Here is an 18,281-nt window from a genome sequence, read left to right on the forward strand (position 1 = left end):
AATAAAACAATCCTCTGCTCCCAGCTGAGGAGCTGGAACAAGTGCTGTCACAGAGGTCAGTCAAGTGCTGTGCTAAGATTAGAGATAGACCAATATGGATTTTTTTAGGGCCGACACCGATTATTTGTAGTCAAGGAGGCCGATAAGCGATATATGAAGCCGATATTAATTTGCAGTCAAAGTGAAAATAAAAACTCCAACACTTAACTGCAATCAAATACCTTTAAGTATATGTTTATTTAACAGCTCCCAGGCTTAGCCGCATGTTTTATAAAGTTAAATGAAAACAAACAAAAAATTTGCTAAAGTTTTCTACAGTAAATAAAGTTTTCCAAATTTTCAATGCAACTGCAATAACTGTAATAACTGCACTGCTGATTGGCTGATACCCGACCCATGGCCCTGCTTGTAACCAATCAGATGGTACTGTGGGTGGGACAGTGCTGGGGATTTAGTAGTGACTGCAGACAGCGGAGTGGCTGCATCAGAGACGCAACAACCCAGTTTTAAATTTGTTTATCGGCCCTCGGATTAAGAAAAAGGCCGATGCCGATATGCTTCAAATTACCAAATATCGTCCCTGATAATTGGCCTGGCTGATAATAGGTCTATCCCTAGCTAAGATGCACTGAATTGAAAAAAAAAAATTCTGCTGTGGGAACTCAAAGTAAGAAAAATATGCATCATTTATTTTTTATAAGAGCCCTGCGCCAGTCCACAGCTTGCGCCTGTCATCAGGAGCACTCCTCTGCCAGTGACAGCACCTGAGACTTTTTTTTTTTATTTGTTTTTGTCGCTTTATTAGATATGAGAAAGTGACCCAGATGATGTCATTTCATTTTGATCATGTAACTTTCTTATGTAGTCTCTCCCACTTAGTACTGACCCAAACAGCTGGTCTGATACATTATACTGTATGCATTTAAAAATGAGTATTCCAATATTTTAAACATGGATATAGAGGAACAATGCTGGATGTTAACAGTAAATGTGTGCAAATTTTCAAACAGCTACATATTCATGTTTTCTAAAAATAACATAAGATCTTCACAGTATCTTCATGGGACTTGCTAAAATGATGAGGCGGAAAGATCTCCTCACTGGTTTATATCACGCTGGAGGGGGGCCTCAAACACTAAGGTCTGTCCATAGTTTTGCCCCACCACAGGCCTTGAGAGGGCTAGCCAATCAGAGGGAAGGAGGTTGTGCACACACTTAGTGAGAAAGCAGCTAAAACTGAGTGTTTCAGACAGAGACTAAGGTTTTCTGAACCACCAGTGACAGAAAAACTTTTATTTTTCGGTTTATGTTTTTATTATCATAAAGCTCCTGGGGGAGTAAATGAGGGACATGAACTGACATGCATTTTACATGCAGGACATTTTAAGCTGAAGTCTGCTGTAACCATATCTGCAGTGGTAGATATGGCTCAAACTGTGAAGGATTTATGAGTGACTTGTCCAAACAGACATCGTGCTATGATCTAAGAATTGTGTGTGTTTATGTTATGTCCTGTGTACAGTGACGCAGCTTTCAGCTCAGTGAAAAAGGTTAAATACAGATCAAATCTTTCACTCAGCACTGTCTAAAGGCAGATTTTGAAGAGTTGTGTTGTCCTTACTGGTGAATTGACCCATGTAGGAGAAAGTCTGTCAGTGTAATGTTAAGAGAAAGAAAACTGCATACAGAAAATGTAAAAACATGCAACAAACAAACAACAAAAACCCCTTAATCTGTCTGTGCGTCTGCTGCAAGAGCAGCTCCTGATAGATTTACAAAGAGCTGAGAGATTCAGATATGTTTTAGTGGCAGTGATAAAATAAGAAGGCAGACAACTGTGTCCCAGCCCTCAAGAAGACACACTTTGTGTTCCCTGCAGCATCGATAGGTAAAAATAGAGCCATGCAGCACCTCCTCTTAAATCATCCTCCTAGCACTTAGTATTCTCCTTACTCTCCTTCTTTTTCTGCACCCTTTGCCCTCATTTTCTTCCATCTCGATGTGTATGTTAGCATTTGGCAGAGAGGAGAGGTAATTGACTTGTGAGGGATGGTGCCGGCCAATCACTGGAGGTTACGTGGTGTCATTTGTTTGATAACAACACAGGGAGCTTGATGGAGTAAAGCAAGTGTTGTGTGCCACCTTTTGAGTGATAGATTTGGTGCCAAAAATAAAAACTGCAAATAAAACCTAAAAAAAATACAACCCCCTCTTTCCCCAAAACTTAACCTCCAGTAGAAAATGCGAAGATGCCAAGTAAACTATTTTATTTGAATGGGAATTATTCACACAATGGGCAGTTTCACCTCATTAACATGTTCTCTTCCATCTTCCAGCTCTTCTATTTACATCTATTTATGCATCAAGGCGAGATTGAAATTTATCAAGGTGCTCCGCCGTGTTTGTACGGGCTTCATGGATCCTAAATTTAAAAGAGAAGTTGCTCTTTGAAGCCACAGGGCCAGGAAGTGATGAGGAAGTATGAGCACGAGAGGGGTAGGGAGGGGTAGTAGGATTCTTTGATGTGCAGAAATAGATAGCATTAAAGGCTTGCCGACAAAAACACCCTCTCTGGCCACCTCACAGGCTTCACTGGATGCTGCAAATACTTGGATTGGTATGAAGCAGATGGCTCCATATGTGTAGTATTTATCACAAAGTAATTTAGGACATGATTCAAGGAAATTAAAGCCTGCTGTGCGTAAGAGGACAATCAAACCCACTGATCCGGTTTTTGGAGAATGGATGATGCCTGCTTGATTGCCTTTTCCATCACATATGGAACAATTATCATGTTTCGTATGTTTTCTGTCCCTCCCTCAGTTCAAGACATGGCAGCTCATCAATAAGTGTGCTCATTAAGATGCTTCACATGGCTCAGACTGATTCTGCAAAGCTGACAGTTACACCAAGAATATTAAGAAAATACAGAAGAAACCATGGATTTACAGTTACCTTGAGCAAGACTGTTAAGTGTTGTCAGACAGCTCTGAGATAAAGCCAATAAGTACAATCCAGCATCACTTCCTTTTCTTTCTTAGTCTTTGCTGTGAACAGTAATATGTCTTTTGTAAGGCTGCATGAGACTGTAAAAAGTGTAGCTCCATACAGATTCACAAATTTTTATCATCTTTGTGCACTCTTTGTACCCCCAGAGGTGTCCTTAGAGAACTTTTATTATCATGTCCTGATTTGCAGCCTTCTTTTCAACACCCTCAGTGTGTTTTCACTGACAGTTAGCTGATTACATGTCCATTCTGGCTTTTTGCTGACATATATTTGTAACAAATATTCACTGTTGCATTTGTTTTGGACTTTTTGTGTGCATATGAATTTACAGTTCTTAACAAATTTATTAGACCACTATCAAAACACTTTTTATGCTTCTGTAGTGGTTAATCCACCAGAGTGTGCTAGGTCTTTAACTAAATTATATATTTACTCCTAAAATATGTTACATATGTAATTGTTGTTTTCAATGCATTTTCAAATTTACCGTTTTACAAAAAAAGCAGAAAATAGTTAACCACATTTTTTGTTTTTTATCAAGAAGTTACAGTTATTTTTTATGTCCCTGAACAGAAAGACGTGTTTCAGTGGTTGTATGTTATGTCTGATAAATTTCTGTCGTCTCAGAGAATTCCAGTTTTCCTGCTCAAATTTGGGTTTGAAACATAAAATCATTTTGAAACTCCTCACTCCTGTTCCCAATGTTGAAGTGCAGGAAAATCTCTAAAATTTAAATGCATTTAAAGCACTTCATGATGCTGGGTAGGGATGGGTACCAAATTAAGTACTTTTATAGGTACCGACCGAATTCTGTCTGTAGTACTGAGTACCGATTCATGTAAAATCAAATGGTACCATGTTTAGGGACCTAATGCATCCTTGTGATCGTGAGGGAGTGGAAGAGTTGGTGATTTTCCATACTGGATGTGAAAGCAGCATTGCAAGTTCATATATTGAAAAATAAATACATAAAATTGAAAAACTTTGAGATTTTATTATTAAACAAAATGAATATCTATTATCACATGAACAAATACAAAAGTACAGAAAATTGGTACTGTTGAGTATCGATACTGATTGCCAGGTGCTGGGCCTTGGCAATGTGAAAGGTACCCTTCCCTAATCCTGGGTGATGACAGGTGGTCTGATAAATTCGTTAAGCACTGTACATCTTATCTGTCTTTGCAGCACATGACGAATCACAATTGTTCTGGCTTTTGCTGATTGGTTAGCCTTGTAAGCTAGCGTAGCAAATGTATCATTAGCAGGTTGTTATAGTGGATTAGAACCAAGCCCTCGTGTCCCAAGATATTAGGCCAATCCAGAAGTGCTAAAGAAACTGTAGTTCATTGATACTCGCTGCAGAGGCACCTGAAACTACCACATACACACCCATTCAAAAAAAGGTGATCTCTACAGCGAAAATAAACCTGTTCAAAGCATGGTTACCTGATTTTATGTTTTAAAAATGGTTAAATTTCAGTTGAAATTAGTCTGTTTAAGCAACAGTTATATCAACCGTTAACAGTAACCGTCTTAAAATGAGCTGTGTGTTATCACTCACAGAAAAACTGAAAAAGTTCTTTAGAAAGACTGATTTTCCCAAGATATTGTCTAGTCTTATCCTTTTCACGTGAAGCACACAGCTGAGGGTTTTCTGTCACAGCATCTGTCTCAAACACATTTATAATGTGCTTTTTTGATTGTCCAGTTGTGGCATTTTAACATAGTTTGCAAGAAGAGGAAGACTAAGTGTTTGGGAAGCATCTTAGCACATAATATTGCTTATTTACATGTCTAGGAGACTCCAAGCACCATTAGCATTCATAAGCAGAGGCTCCTTTTAGAACTGCAGCCTAGAAGCAAACAAAACAATAACAGAAAAGATAGTTCAACACCTCAAGCTTGGAGGAAAAGCAGAGCACAGTAATAACTGTCTCTGGACAGGTGACCTCTTTCATTGAAAAGCCATTATATCCATTGTTCAGATGAAAACACTTTCTTGTTTCTCGTATATGGGTTGTTTTTGATGTCAGTGAGATTTAGCCCTCTCTCTGTCCTGGTTCTGTCTCAGACATGTCAGTCATCTCACATAAACCGGGACTGGCAGCTCTTCAAACAGATAAACTTCATACACAAAACAGTTTAAAACAAGCCTGTGTAGATTTCTGTGTCTAAAAACTTTGTTGAAGTGACATGTTCTTAAGTGTCTAAGCCAACTTTACCTTGTAGCTTGAATTGGTGTCCAATAATAAATAATTAACTTGTTAACTGCAGAATTCCAGCACTGCACCTTTAACAAAAATATGAAAGCATAACTTTCACAGAATCATATAAACTTACAATATGTGAGTTTTGATTTAATTCAGGGCACCACCCAATTTTTGATAAAACAGGGAAAACTTGAGAAATATTTGATATAAGAATTCTGTAATTTAATAATTCATAGAATTACTTTAAAAGATCATGTCTCAATATCTGAAGACTGCTGAGTTCTTGGGCTTTGGTGTACAGAGGCTGTAAAACTTTTAACCACATGAAACACAGAAACAAGTTCTTTATATATGAAAATTGTATTTACTAACTAAAGGGAATATATGCTTGAATAAGGAGTAGTACTGATTGTAATAGAACCTGAAATAACAAGAAATAAATGAAAACCAACACAGGTAACACCATTGCTGTGTAAACAGTAAGCCGGCGTTTTCAGTGGAAACACTGATGTCACGCTCCGCTTCGCATAAGCGCATACAACAGGACAACAGTACCGTTGTTATGATTGTTGCGAACTACCGTGTTGTGCTGCTCAATCTGCTGAACACTGACTGTCTTTCACTAAAATATGGATCTGTTGCTCCACTTCTGCTCTTAGTATTCACCAATACGCCAAATGATTGGCTCAACTCTACTTCGGTTGAAATCTCCAAAAAGCATTTCTGTGTAAACTCTGATTTTTTTCACTGCGTTTTAGCATTTTCAGATGAAACATTGTTGTGTAAAAGGGGCCACAATTTTTTGGGGGGGTTACTTGGACTTGAAGGGACTTGAGACTCGACTGGGACTCAAGCTATGGTGACTCGACTACACCGCAGGTGGCAGCACATAAAGGTGTAGTGAGACTTGTAGAAGAGATGACACATGAGACAAAACCTGATTATTAAACAGAATAGAAAGATGACACACACAACAAAGAAAGACTACCCTGCTGAAAGAAGAAGTCCGGCTGAGAATGGCTGCTCTATGATCGGAGCCAAATGTATGAAAATGACCTGTAGTATGTAGAGATTAATGAAGAGATTCCTGATTTTGGGTGTGTTAGTTGTTTTAAAATTATAGTCCTACATAATTAACTTTTATTTCTCAACAAAGCAAATGTGGTTTGTGAAAATACTGAATGGTGAGTAGCTTTGAAAACAATATAATGAATACCCAGTCCTGCATCCCACGTTTTATTCAAAATTTCCCACTGGGATCATTAAAGCCTGTCTCTGTTTCCTTTGAGCAAAACATATTTTGAAGAGCCCTGTTTGCACCTTGGCTCTCATTCCACCTGACAGCTGTCACTCGCTTCGTGGCTGATGTTTGGATCTATGTCTGTCTTCTTTGTACTTCACAGTTAAAGGCCTGAGGACTGCTTCTTTTTTTTCCACACTGCTGTGTTTCTTTAACTTAAATAGGTCACTAGCCTGTTGCTGTCAGTTCTTTCTATAAAAGCATCACTATATTTTAATGAGCTCAAGTTCTGAGATGATACTGCAAATATTAAATTTCACTCACAGGCTTAGAAGATTAAACTGTTATTTGTTTTCATGCTGTGCCTTTCACTATGTCAAATAATGTTTTCTTTTAAGGGAGAATAAAAAGCTGAAGGGTGCTGAACATTATAAAAAAGTATAAGTGACAAAAGAGCAAAGCAAAGGTAGTTTTTTTTTTAATTAGCTAGGTTTTCTTGTGAAAGAAATAATAATTGTTAAAAACACTGAATGTTGGGACACTTTCTTCAACTTCTGTCTGCGCTGACAGCAGACATGACAAGTCTGGATCATGAGGGGTTTCATGCTGGATGGTTTTCTGACTGATGGGTGCAATAAATCATCACGACAATAATGTCTCCCTGGGTGACTGACAGGATATTGCTTAGAAGTTAAACCAGAAGCTCAAAACACTGCATTATCCTGTCTTTCAATATCACTGAGATGACGCGGATGAATGCGTTAGATGAGGCTTTGGCGGGTGAAATCCTTCTTTTGAACAAACATGAAATACTTAATGTGGCATACAGTTTTTTTTAACCAAGGCCAAACGTCTCAATCATGTGCTTTTCCTGTTTGGTGAGGCATGCCAGAACCAGTCTCAGAAAAAATGCAAACACTTTGTACCTGAAAAGTCTTGATGGAACTGCTTAACACTCACCTAAACATTCAGTAGTAAGGGAGTCTCCAGCTCACAAACTGCCTGTTTCTAATGTGCATGGACTATTTCTGCTAACAAAGACACACAAGGAAACTCCCCAAAATGATGCGATAGCAGGGGTGGCCAACCAGTCAGAGACCAAGAGCCACAAAAATGAATGCGGTACTACAGAGAGCCACATCACACCTGTGGTCTTACAAACACACTTCCTCTCACGCATAAACGAAATGACATATTATGAAAATCAAAACATTTCCAATTTTCAAAACAAGATTTAACGTGTTTGTTGGTGTGTTTAAATTTCGTACTAGAGAAGAGAAACTGAAACTTAAGTATCAACCTGTACACCCAAACATTAATCAATACTGAAACCAACATTGGCATCAGTATATCAATATTTTAGATTGATTGGTACACCGCTACTCATAGCTTCATGTCAAATTTTATGAATGGATCGAAGAGCCACACACTGAAAGGCAAAGAGCCACATGCAGCTCGTGAGCTACAGGTTGGCCACCCCTGTGCTATAGTATACATGTGTAGAAGGTGATATTTTAAACAACTTATGTGAGAATTCAGAACTTTCAGGCGGCAAAGTTCTGGTAAACAAAAAATTCTTCTGGCCAATTAAACATAAAACACAAAGTTAAAAGAGCACAGACACCTTCAAACAGCTCTAAAAAACTATATATGTCAGACTTCTCAGACTTGAAAACCAGACACACTATTATTCCCTCAGTGAATGAAATTAAAAATCTGCTACCAACCTGATCTTTTGATATTCTCGAAAGCTGTGATTCATCAAATCTTTTATTTTTGTGTTACATTCAGGCAGCTGCTCAGCAGGTTTTACATCAGATTTATTTTTTGCGCCATGAAAATATGCAGAGATTAGCCTGCAAAACTGTTGATCCTCTTTCAACCATGGCCTGTGAACAAAAACCGTCACTTTCCTGCCAAGGATGGGAAGGCTTGACACGGTCTTGCATCATGATGTGAAAATTATATAACACGCATCAAAGGACGCTTATTTTTCTGACAAGCCTGTTGTCATCTAACGGTATAGAAGACATCTATAGGAACAAAAATTAAACACTTATTCATTTTGACTTCATGCACTTCAGAGTTAATTCATCCAGCTTTGTCATTTCGACAAGTTTTTAAAATCTTTTTTTGTTTTGTTTTCCCTTTTTTAACAGCTTTTCCATACCCCTCTCCCTTCACCTGCATATAAATCTCTGTGTTTGATGCAGCAGGGGTACACCAAGAAAAGTTAAACATTTTCAAGGAACTAAGTATCTGGACATGGATGAACTGTATTTACACAACCCCAGAGCTAAATAAAAGCTAGCAGTTTCACACTTATGCATTTTCCTGTTTGATTCATGTGGTTAATATGTACCAGAAGCAGTTTACATGGTTTTTCAAAGTACTTTTTTGATGTCTGAATCTTTCTTGCCTCTTCTTTATATAACCAGATCACATCCCAGGGCTCAAAGCTCATGAGAGCAGACTGTAGAGAGTACTGCAGGGGGGAAATGACTCTGTTGAGGGATGATTTTCAAGTATTATTTTGTCACTATCATGAATTAAATATTTTGTTTTAGCTGGATTGCGGGTGCTCATTATGCAGTGCACATTTGAGATAAAAATTACTGCTGGCTATATGAAAGTTTAATTTGGTTCATCCAGTTAATTGCTGTGTGATTGATTATATAATTACACCGTATTTGTTCCCTGGCTGTTTAAGTCACATAGTCCTGGTTGTAATTCGACAACTGTGGTGATGCAGTGTGTTTCACTGCTATCCATACTGCGGGAATACAGTCATTATAGATATGTGTTGTACGCATTTTATCTTTCTTGATATGTGCTCTGCTCCTCTGAGATTACCCAATGCAGAGACACGCTCCACTTTCTCTCTGTAGTCTTGAATCTAGCTAAAGCAAAAGCTTGACAAATACATGCTCTGCCCTTAAAAGAAGATGATCTAGATCAGCTGCATCAATTTTTAACCACTTCTCTCATTAGTAAAACATGAAATATGAGACCCTTGTAGACACATGAAATTTCTGCTTATGATCAGGCTGCGGTGGGAGCACTGAGTACTCACGCCTGAAACACTTTTATTTGTCTCATCATGGATTTTTGGCCTATTTTGTATGAAAAACTTCTCAGACACTTAAAATGTATGTTTTGGCGACTGGGCCATATTGGATGTGCCTATAATGACTAGTCATCTGGAGGCCTGTTGCAGGGGCAGAGCAATGGGCAGACCTTGGTGTTTGAGGCCTCCCCTTTCAGCTTGTCGTAAACCAATTAGGAATTCCTCTTCATTTCAGCAAGCAAGAGTTCATGAAGATCGCATGTAACTGACCATTTTACAAACAGCTTCAGGGATATCAACAACAAATGAAAATGTAGTGGTTGGAAAATTTTGACATTGTCAGTACAAACATCCTGATTTATCTGTCCATTGTTATTCTGTCCATTATTATTACATTTAGGGATGCACCGATATGAGAACTTCGCCTGATACCAATATTAATATTGGTATTATGGCCGATGACCAATATTTACCGATATCAATATTAGTTAAAAACAAACAAAAACAATTTGAGATGATATGTCAAGGTAGTTCTGAGAGAAAAAGCGGTGGGATCGTGAGAAAAGACGACCATGGAGAGGATCAAAGGATGGAACCCCTGAGGTGAATGTGATCAAAAAAGTACATTTTGTCTGTTTTTTGATCAAAAACAGGAAGAGAGACATCAAAGAAGAGAGTCCACTCTTCTTAAGTAGTTTTGGTGTTTATATAGTCATAGAAAACAATATTATATGGGTCTTAAAAGATTGTTCAAGATGCTCTGAAAATGGCCGGCAGCTAATGAGTAAATTTTCGCCCACTTTTACACGTCTGCTGATGCCAATATGTTAAAAAAATTACCAACATCTGCTGATACTGATATTGATACTGATATGTTGCGCTAGTTACTGTCCATTGTCTATTATCCAGTAAGATGGACAAGCTAGCCATGCTAACCCAGCAACAGAGGGAATACCAGAAAGCAGAGTAGCATCATGCTATTCACAGACATGGCTAACGGAGCTAACATCAGACACCAACGCCATGTTGGAAGAGGACCTAGGAGACAGAGACTGAACAGACTGCTGTAGAAGCTCAGTCCTGGACCCTGTGGAGGTGGAGGCTGGCTGAACTGGAGGATGATGGACAAGCTGTCATCATCTATTTTCTTATGGACCTTTTTGCACTTTCTATACACTTTCTTACTTTTGTTTTCTTGATTGCTGCTGTGACTCCTCCTGAATTCCTCCTCAGGGATAAATAAAGTATTTTCTATCCTCAAAATGTTATCATAGAATGCAAAGATATCCATTCATATTAGATCACAGTAACTCACAGTTACGTCTTGTCATGTAAGGTGTGTGCATGTTGTAGTAAAGGGTTGGAGAAAACTGTGGTTTTAATGAAACTTCTTTGTTAGCGTCATATTAGTCACTTTTGCTTATTGTAATAATCTGATATAAAAATGAAAGCTGTGAGCAATGCTTTCCTTTCAAAGGAAAGTAGAAAAACTTATCTGCTGTCTGAAATGCTTTTTCAGTCACCACCACTCAACCTGACATCTTTAAACAAAGCACACTATTCTTGGATATTTCAGGTGTTTGATTGAAAGTTTCAAAGTTGCAAAAAGAAGGAAAAGTTTGTGAGGAGGTTGTGCAATCAGAGTGAAGACTTTGGTGACAGACACAGCGTGTTTGTTGTCTCTATCCAGATACAATATTATCACATCCTTTCATCCCTGCTCTTCCTTTCTACATGACACTGTGATGCTCTCTGGACTCCTGCTGAGATACTTTCCCTTTTTCCGAGCAAGTATTTTTCATAAGAGAGCGATTAATCTCTGTTGTCTGTGCGTATCCTCTCTGCTCAGCAGGGGATGTTGTCGCTCTGACTGAGGGAGGTAAAATGCTGATAAACAGTCCAGATGAGGAACTAAGTGGATTTTCAGACAGATCATCTCTCTGCAGCATGATGGGACTCTTTGGGCAAATATTGATACTGTGTGTGTGCACTGGGAACAGGTGCGGTGAATCTGTGAAACAGACACACACACACACACACACACACACACACACACACACACACACACACACACACACGCACTCAGTTTGTATGGTGTTGTGTGCTAATTGCTCACATGTTACCTAGCTACTGTAGCCATGGCAACACATCTTGATCATTTTAAAGGAGGTGAAAAACAATTTCAGGCGAACTGCTCTCTGTTTCACCTTTTGCTGAGACTCTGTCTCTCCCTGCGCTCTTTCACCTGCAGAAATGTGTTGCCATACCCAAACACTGGAAAGAACTAAAACTGTCAGATAAGCTTTGAAAGTAGGACGATCTTTGATATATTATGAAAATGATTAAAAGTAGCAGCCTCGGAGTGGAGGGAGGCCTTTACATTTTATGTCTTTGGCCTGATGTAACCTTGGCTTCTCGCCCAGAGGCCAAACAGTGAGTGGGCTAGGGATTTCAAAGACGGGTTGATTAACTGAAGAGTGTGTTTTCCCCCCTCTGAATAAAAATAAGACCTCATTAAAGGCCCTGTACCCTCTCTCAGTCTTGATTCAGTCCCTCAGTGTAAACTTTGTAATTGTTGTTCTCATTCATCCTCTGATTGTATTTTCCTGCACCGCCTGAGTCATCACTGCCCTTCACACAACAGTTCTGTGTGTGTGTGTGTGTGTGTCTGTGTGTGTGAAACTAATGGTCTGACCATTAAAGTGAACCCCTGCAGTACTATGATCTACCGCTCAAACGATCCAGTCATAAACAGTAAATGGCTGATAAACTGGCGAAATGAAGCACTCAGTTAACTGCTGTTATCACACAGCTGATGCCAGCAGCCCCATCAGGTCTGGAGGATCACAGGAGCCCAGTGAAGTGAGCAGCTGATCTGTCTGTTCAGAGAAAACACCCTTTGGGGAAGTGAAGTTCTTGACATAAAATTTACAAGAGCAGTGACTGAAACAAAAGAGACAAATGCAAATTTTAAACACATTTTTATCCACAAGTAGGGGCTTCGGATCCTGCTCAAAGAGGGTTTACAACTCAGTCCTAGAAGTCTCTCGGTTTTTGAGTTTGCTACAACATGGCGCTTTAATATCCCTTGCATAGTAAACTGGCTTTACAGGCAGTCGGAGGTCTTTCCAGCCACCTGTTTCCAGCTAAGATTAAGTGTGTGCCCAGAGCTCCCTCTGTGCACAGATCTGATCCTACTCAGCCACGTGAAGTCACAGACGTACGTGCACTTAGTGATACAACTGGGCTCACAGCCTGTGTTCCAGTTCATGTCATAAATGTGGGTTTTACAGATGGAGGACTGAGCTACCTATGGAAGCACACTGGGAAATGTTGCTTTTATACATTTGATTGTATGTTATTCTTTTAAGGTTAGGATAAAAAACCTTTTAAATTCACTATGCATCCTCCATCAAATAGCTGACCAGTAAAATTCAGCGTTGGTGCTGTTTTTGCACACAGTGCACTGCAGTTTCCTCCTCAGCTACACTCCGGAGCAACCTCATACCTCCAGATATTGATCTTTCTTGATGGATCACACACTGCTCAGCCATGGCCAGCCTACAAACAAGATTGTTTTTTTTCTCTGGAAATCCCATGTTATCTGCAGCTCTTATTTCTAAGAAAAAAATGCAGTCTGTAGAATCACAGGCTGTTGAATTGTAGGAAAAAATTCCAATACTGCTGCTTTGTTTGTCCTCACCACTCCGCTGTTTCTAATAAGGCCCTCTGTTTACCATCACCTCCCACTCACTCTGTAATTTCAGGTTCATTTAAACACTCACACCTTCTACAGACCATGATGATACACAGCTCACCTCCAGGGTGAAGTAATATCAAACTGAGCCAGCATCTCTTTATTTGCATGGGGAAACTTTCTTTCTTAGGAAAGCAAGTCTAAATCTGCTGAGCTGGATTCACTGTAATCAGTTGCTCAAGGTTGCCCCAAGTGGAGGAGTTTAAGTATCTCAGGGTCTTGCTCACGAGTGAGGGAAGGATGGAGCGAGAGATCGACAGGCGGATTGGTGCGGCGTCTGCAGTAAGGCGGGCTCTGCACAGGTCTGTTGTGGTGAAGAGGTTAGCTGAGCCAGAAGGCAAAGCTCTCTGTTTACCGGTCGATCTTCGTTGCCACCCTCACCTATGGTCATGAGCTCTGGGTAGTGACCGAAAGAACAAGATCGCAGGTACAAGCGGCCAAAATGAGCTTCCTCCGTAGGATGGCCAGGCTCTCCCTTAGAGATAGGGTGAGAAGCTCGGCTATCCGGGAGGAGCTCGGAATAGAGCTGCTTCTCCTCCGCCTTGAGAGGAGCCAGATGAGGTGGCTCGGGCATCTGATGAGGATACCTCCCGGACGCCTCCCTGGTGAGGTGTTCAGGGCACGTCCCACCAGGGCAGACCCAGGACACGCTGGGGAGACAACGTCTATGTCTCTCGGCTGGCACGTCGGGATCCCCCTAGAAGAGCTGGACCAAGTAGCTAGGGAGAGGGAAGTCTGGGCTTCCCTGCTTAGGCTGCTGCCCCCACGGCCTGACCCCGGATAAGCGGCCGAAGATGGATAGATGGAGTTGCTCTGGGGTACCCCTGTCAGTCTTCTTGTTTGCATTTTATGTTAGCAGGTCCTTGCTGGTAACATCCACCGTCAGACCACCAGTTTGTTTAATGGCAGCACATTTTGTCAAAACTCTTAATTTTGTGCTCATTTTTGTGGCAAAGGTAAATTTGTGTGCTGCATTTTCAAGAAATTCTCCCTATCTTGTGACAAACTCTACATGTGCACTGATAATACTACCATCTTTAAACAGCTACAGATCAATAGTGCATATATGGATAAAGCACAGCCTTGATTTTCTTTCCAATAGAATTTATTTCATTCCAACTTCCACTGCTTATCTAGATCCGGGTCACGGGGTAGCAAATGCTATCAGCGAAGTCTAGTGGCCCCTGTCCCTGGCCACTTTCAAGTCCACCAGCTCCTCTGGGGGGGATACCTAGTGGTGCCAGCCCAGAGACAAAAGCCGCGTTTCCACCAAGTAGGCTGGTTCGGTTCGTTTCGGTACGGCACGCATTTTGTGGCGTTTCCACTGACTTATCCCAGGACTGATCCCCAAAAACCGAGATGAGCCGCCCTACTTTTTTGGGACCCTTCCGTATGGGTGCCAGACTAAACCAATCCGCTCTCGGAAGGTGGAGCAGCACACTACAGACCGTTGATTGGTCAAAAGAATCGTCACTTACAGCGGCTGCATTTCTCCTGGTGGCAAAAATCTCTCCACTATGTCCTTGGTCTACACCGGGGTCTCCTCCCAGTTGGACATGCCCAAACGCCTACCCAGGGAGGCGTTTGGGCATGTCCAACTGGGAGGCGGAGGAGCAGCGGCTCTTCTCCAATCTCTCCTGGATGTCTAAGCATCAAACCCTATCTCTAAGCCTGAGCCCAGACACCCTACAGAGAAAGCTCTTTTCAGCTTCTTGTATCCATGATCTTGTTGATCTGGCTCAACCCGCTCTTCACCCCGACAGACTATCTGCTGACCTGGAGTGGGCAGTCCACCCTTTTCCAACTGAGAACCGTGGCCTCAGACTTGATGCTGATCTGATCTTCAATAGAATCCAAATAACTGAACTTGGCAGGGTTGGAGAATTTCAGCTTTGTAAATGATTTCTTTGTTGTAACAATGCCTCTTGGTTACAGATCAATTTTCAGATGGTAGGTAAGCCTGTTTGTTTTCCTTTCCACATTCGTAAGGAGCATGTATTGGTGAGATGATCAGCAGGGCTAGTATGTGGATTCCAACCATAAAAATTTGCCAAATCTTCAACAGCCCAACAGCATTGTCGCAACAAAGAAATAATCAAATTTTTCTGTAAAATTCAAAAGAAACTCTTGCTTCATCAGTACTAGTTCAAAATCTTTTTAATACCTCCACTGAGTTGAATTTTCTTCTCCCTGCAGGTTTTACTTATTTTTCTTTGTGTCATGAACTCAACAAAAGTGTGAAACAAGTGTCAGGATCTTCTGTCTTTCTTTACATCCCTCTACAAATCTGCTACAGCTCAGTGACACTGCATATCAAATTGGTTGAAAACATAAACATTTCTTTCTCCTGTCAAAGTGCCAGTGTTCATAAAAACATGACCCTGCTTCACCTCAACATCTCTGCTAATTACCAGCTGTTGTCAGGTTGTCGGCTGCTCAGATGAACTGCTTGCTGAAACAGCATTGCTCACTTCTCTCACTTGATCTCGGCACTCCGTACTTGAGATGTAGATGCACTCAACAAAAGACTTCTGGGTGTAATGAGGAAAGAGCACTTCAGAATCTATATTTAGGTGCATTTTTAGCAGGCCTTATCAACCAGTGTGCATCTAAGTTTTCATTCTTCATTATTCATGTGTTCAAATGCAGATATGAAATAGCATCACGTGTTTGGTGTAAAATGCTAAATCAAGTCATCCAGAGTCTCATGTTTTAGTTATGATACTCCAAATGGATAAAACTTCAGCTGAAATCTCCACTTTCCCCTCCTCTGGTTTCCTTTTTTCTTTTATTTTTGCTTCTATTTCTTCCTCTTCTCTCCTCAGAGTCAAGATTCAGATCAGTTTGTTTACAAGCATAAATTTCTCCTTCTACAAGTTAATGTACGTATGTTTGATTTCTCTGCAATAACAGCCACCTCCAGTCCTTCTGCCAGCTTAAATTGAGGGTTCCACTAACTTGAGCAGAGCTGTTGTTTTCCTCCATTCGCCTGTATTGATCCGTCTTCCTTGGGGTGACCATCCCAAATTAGCAAATGGATCACAGCACCTTGTGAAACAATTCATTTGGCCCAGGAGGATATCTTTGTTCTGCTTGTAGGTCCATATGGGAATAGAGATAAAGGACTAATGTGGGTTATTATCAGCTGCTTAGGAGACATTTATTCACATGGTTTGCCAGAACCTGAGGCAAATAGACTGATAGTGCCAAGGAATAACAGGAAGCATCATGCAGGAGGATAGGTCCAAATTAATGAATACAAATTATGTTTGGAAATACTGAAAATGTAAATGCATTTGATTCATTTCTACTTTGCAGCTGTGTCTTATGGTGTGATTTTTGCATTGTATTGGATTATAGTATTAGATGATCGCACCTCCAAATTACTGAAAAGTGACTTTAATGTGTGAGGCTTTCAAAGTCAGTGATGTGTTCGATAACTTCACCATTGACTGTAAAATTGTGATAGAATGAAGTGTCGGGAGGTATAAAATCTGATTCAGCAAAGCTATTAATTGTAGAAAAACACAAAATTTAAGGATGCTGCTAAAATTTTCTCAGCATTGTGCTGATTGCAAAATGGAGAAAAGGACCGAAAGCTTGAGAGGCAAAAATTTGAAACTTGAAACGCAAAAGTTTTGTGCCGTTTCAGCCTCGCGTTGACATGGAAACAGCGTTTTAGCTGACCTAAAACGCAAACTTTTGAAAACGGCCTCCAGAGTGGGATTTTTCTGAAACGCTGCCGACACTGTTGCCGAGTAAACAGTAAGCCGGCGTTTCAGTGGAAACACTCCTCACGAGCCCATACAACAGGACAACAGTACCGTTGTTACGATCGTCGCGAACTACCGTGTTGTGCTTGTGCTGCTGAATCTGCTGTATTTGCTGACTATCTTTATACAGAATGTAAATCTGTTGCTCCACTTTTGTGCTTAGTTTTTCCCAATACACCAGATGATCGGCTCAACTGTACTTCGGTGGGGATCTCCCAAAAGCAGCTTCTGGACAAGACAATTATAGCACCATCTACAGGCCTGGCATGCTTACTACAGCGTTTTCAGTCCCTTTGCGTTTCCGTGTAAACGCAGATTTTTTTCACTGCGTTTCAGCGTTTTCAGATGAAAAGTTGTCGGGTAAACGGGGCCTTAGACATCTGGTAGATGCCTACTAGAATGATTTACTCAGGCAGGTTAAAGCACTCTTAATAAATGAATGTTGAAATGCAAAAAACAAACCCTCCACAAGCTAGAAACACCATGTCCTGGTGTGATTTTAAAAACCCTTCTTCTATTGTAACTGGGATAACAGTGTTATTTTTTTCTGGGACAGATTTCACATCAAATTGTTCTGCCCTGCTTTCAGTCCTGTTGTGTTGGTCCTTTGTGCTTTGTTGGAGCACGCTCTGTGCCGCCTGGTCGGGGACTCTTTGGATGAAGAGAAATCAGGAGTGACAGATGATAAAGGTCATGAGCTGGACTCTCACCCCGACTAGCCAATGTTGCTGTTCTCTCTAAAAAGCTTGATAAACTCAATCCCGGGTCCCCTTTGAGTAGAGATGAGAGCAGCTTGCTGTGTACGGTGGCCTGCTGGTGGACTGCTGGGACTTATGTGCTTCAGACCAAAGAGAAGTTTGGTCGAGGCATTATGAGTAAAAACCTGAGAGAAATGAATGTTAATGAGGTGTGACTTGGTCATGGAGAGTGTGGACTGTTAATGATGCTGGGACGCTGTTTCTCTCCCTCTAACAAACATCTGAAAGCCGCATTGAAATGCACAGGGGCATACAACTCTTTTCACCCATTCGCCGGTTTGAATTTTTGTTGTCCTCTGTTTTATTAAAACTGTTTATCTCAGAACATTCAAATCAGACAGCTGGAGCTCCAGATACCTGAGGATGTTTCAGTAAACTTGCCAAGAAATGAGAAGCAGCAGGATTAAAGTCATTCTTAAGCCTGGGAGGGCTTTAAAGACCAAGCAAAGGCAGCACAGAATCAC

At 40.7% G+C, this 18,281-nt stretch overlaps 1 protein-coding gene across 1 annotated transcript in view; it reads left to right on the top strand.

The window, feature by feature from the left end:
* dner (delta/notch-like EGF repeat containing) overlaps nucleotides 1-18,281 on the top strand; it is a 66,806-nt gene that overhangs the window by 18,450 nt on the left and 30,075 nt on the right. The gene's annotated exons all lie outside the window — the stretch shown is intronic.

Source organism: Halichoeres trimaculatus, unplaced genomic scaffold (genome assembly GCF_033239565.1).
Source record: "Halichoeres trimaculatus isolate MK-OKI-2021-1 unplaced genomic scaffold, fHalTri1.1 fHalTri1_scaffold_9, whole genome shotgun sequence".
NCBI lineage: Eukaryota > Metazoa > Chordata > Actinopteri > Labriformes > Labridae > Halichoeres > Halichoeres trimaculatus.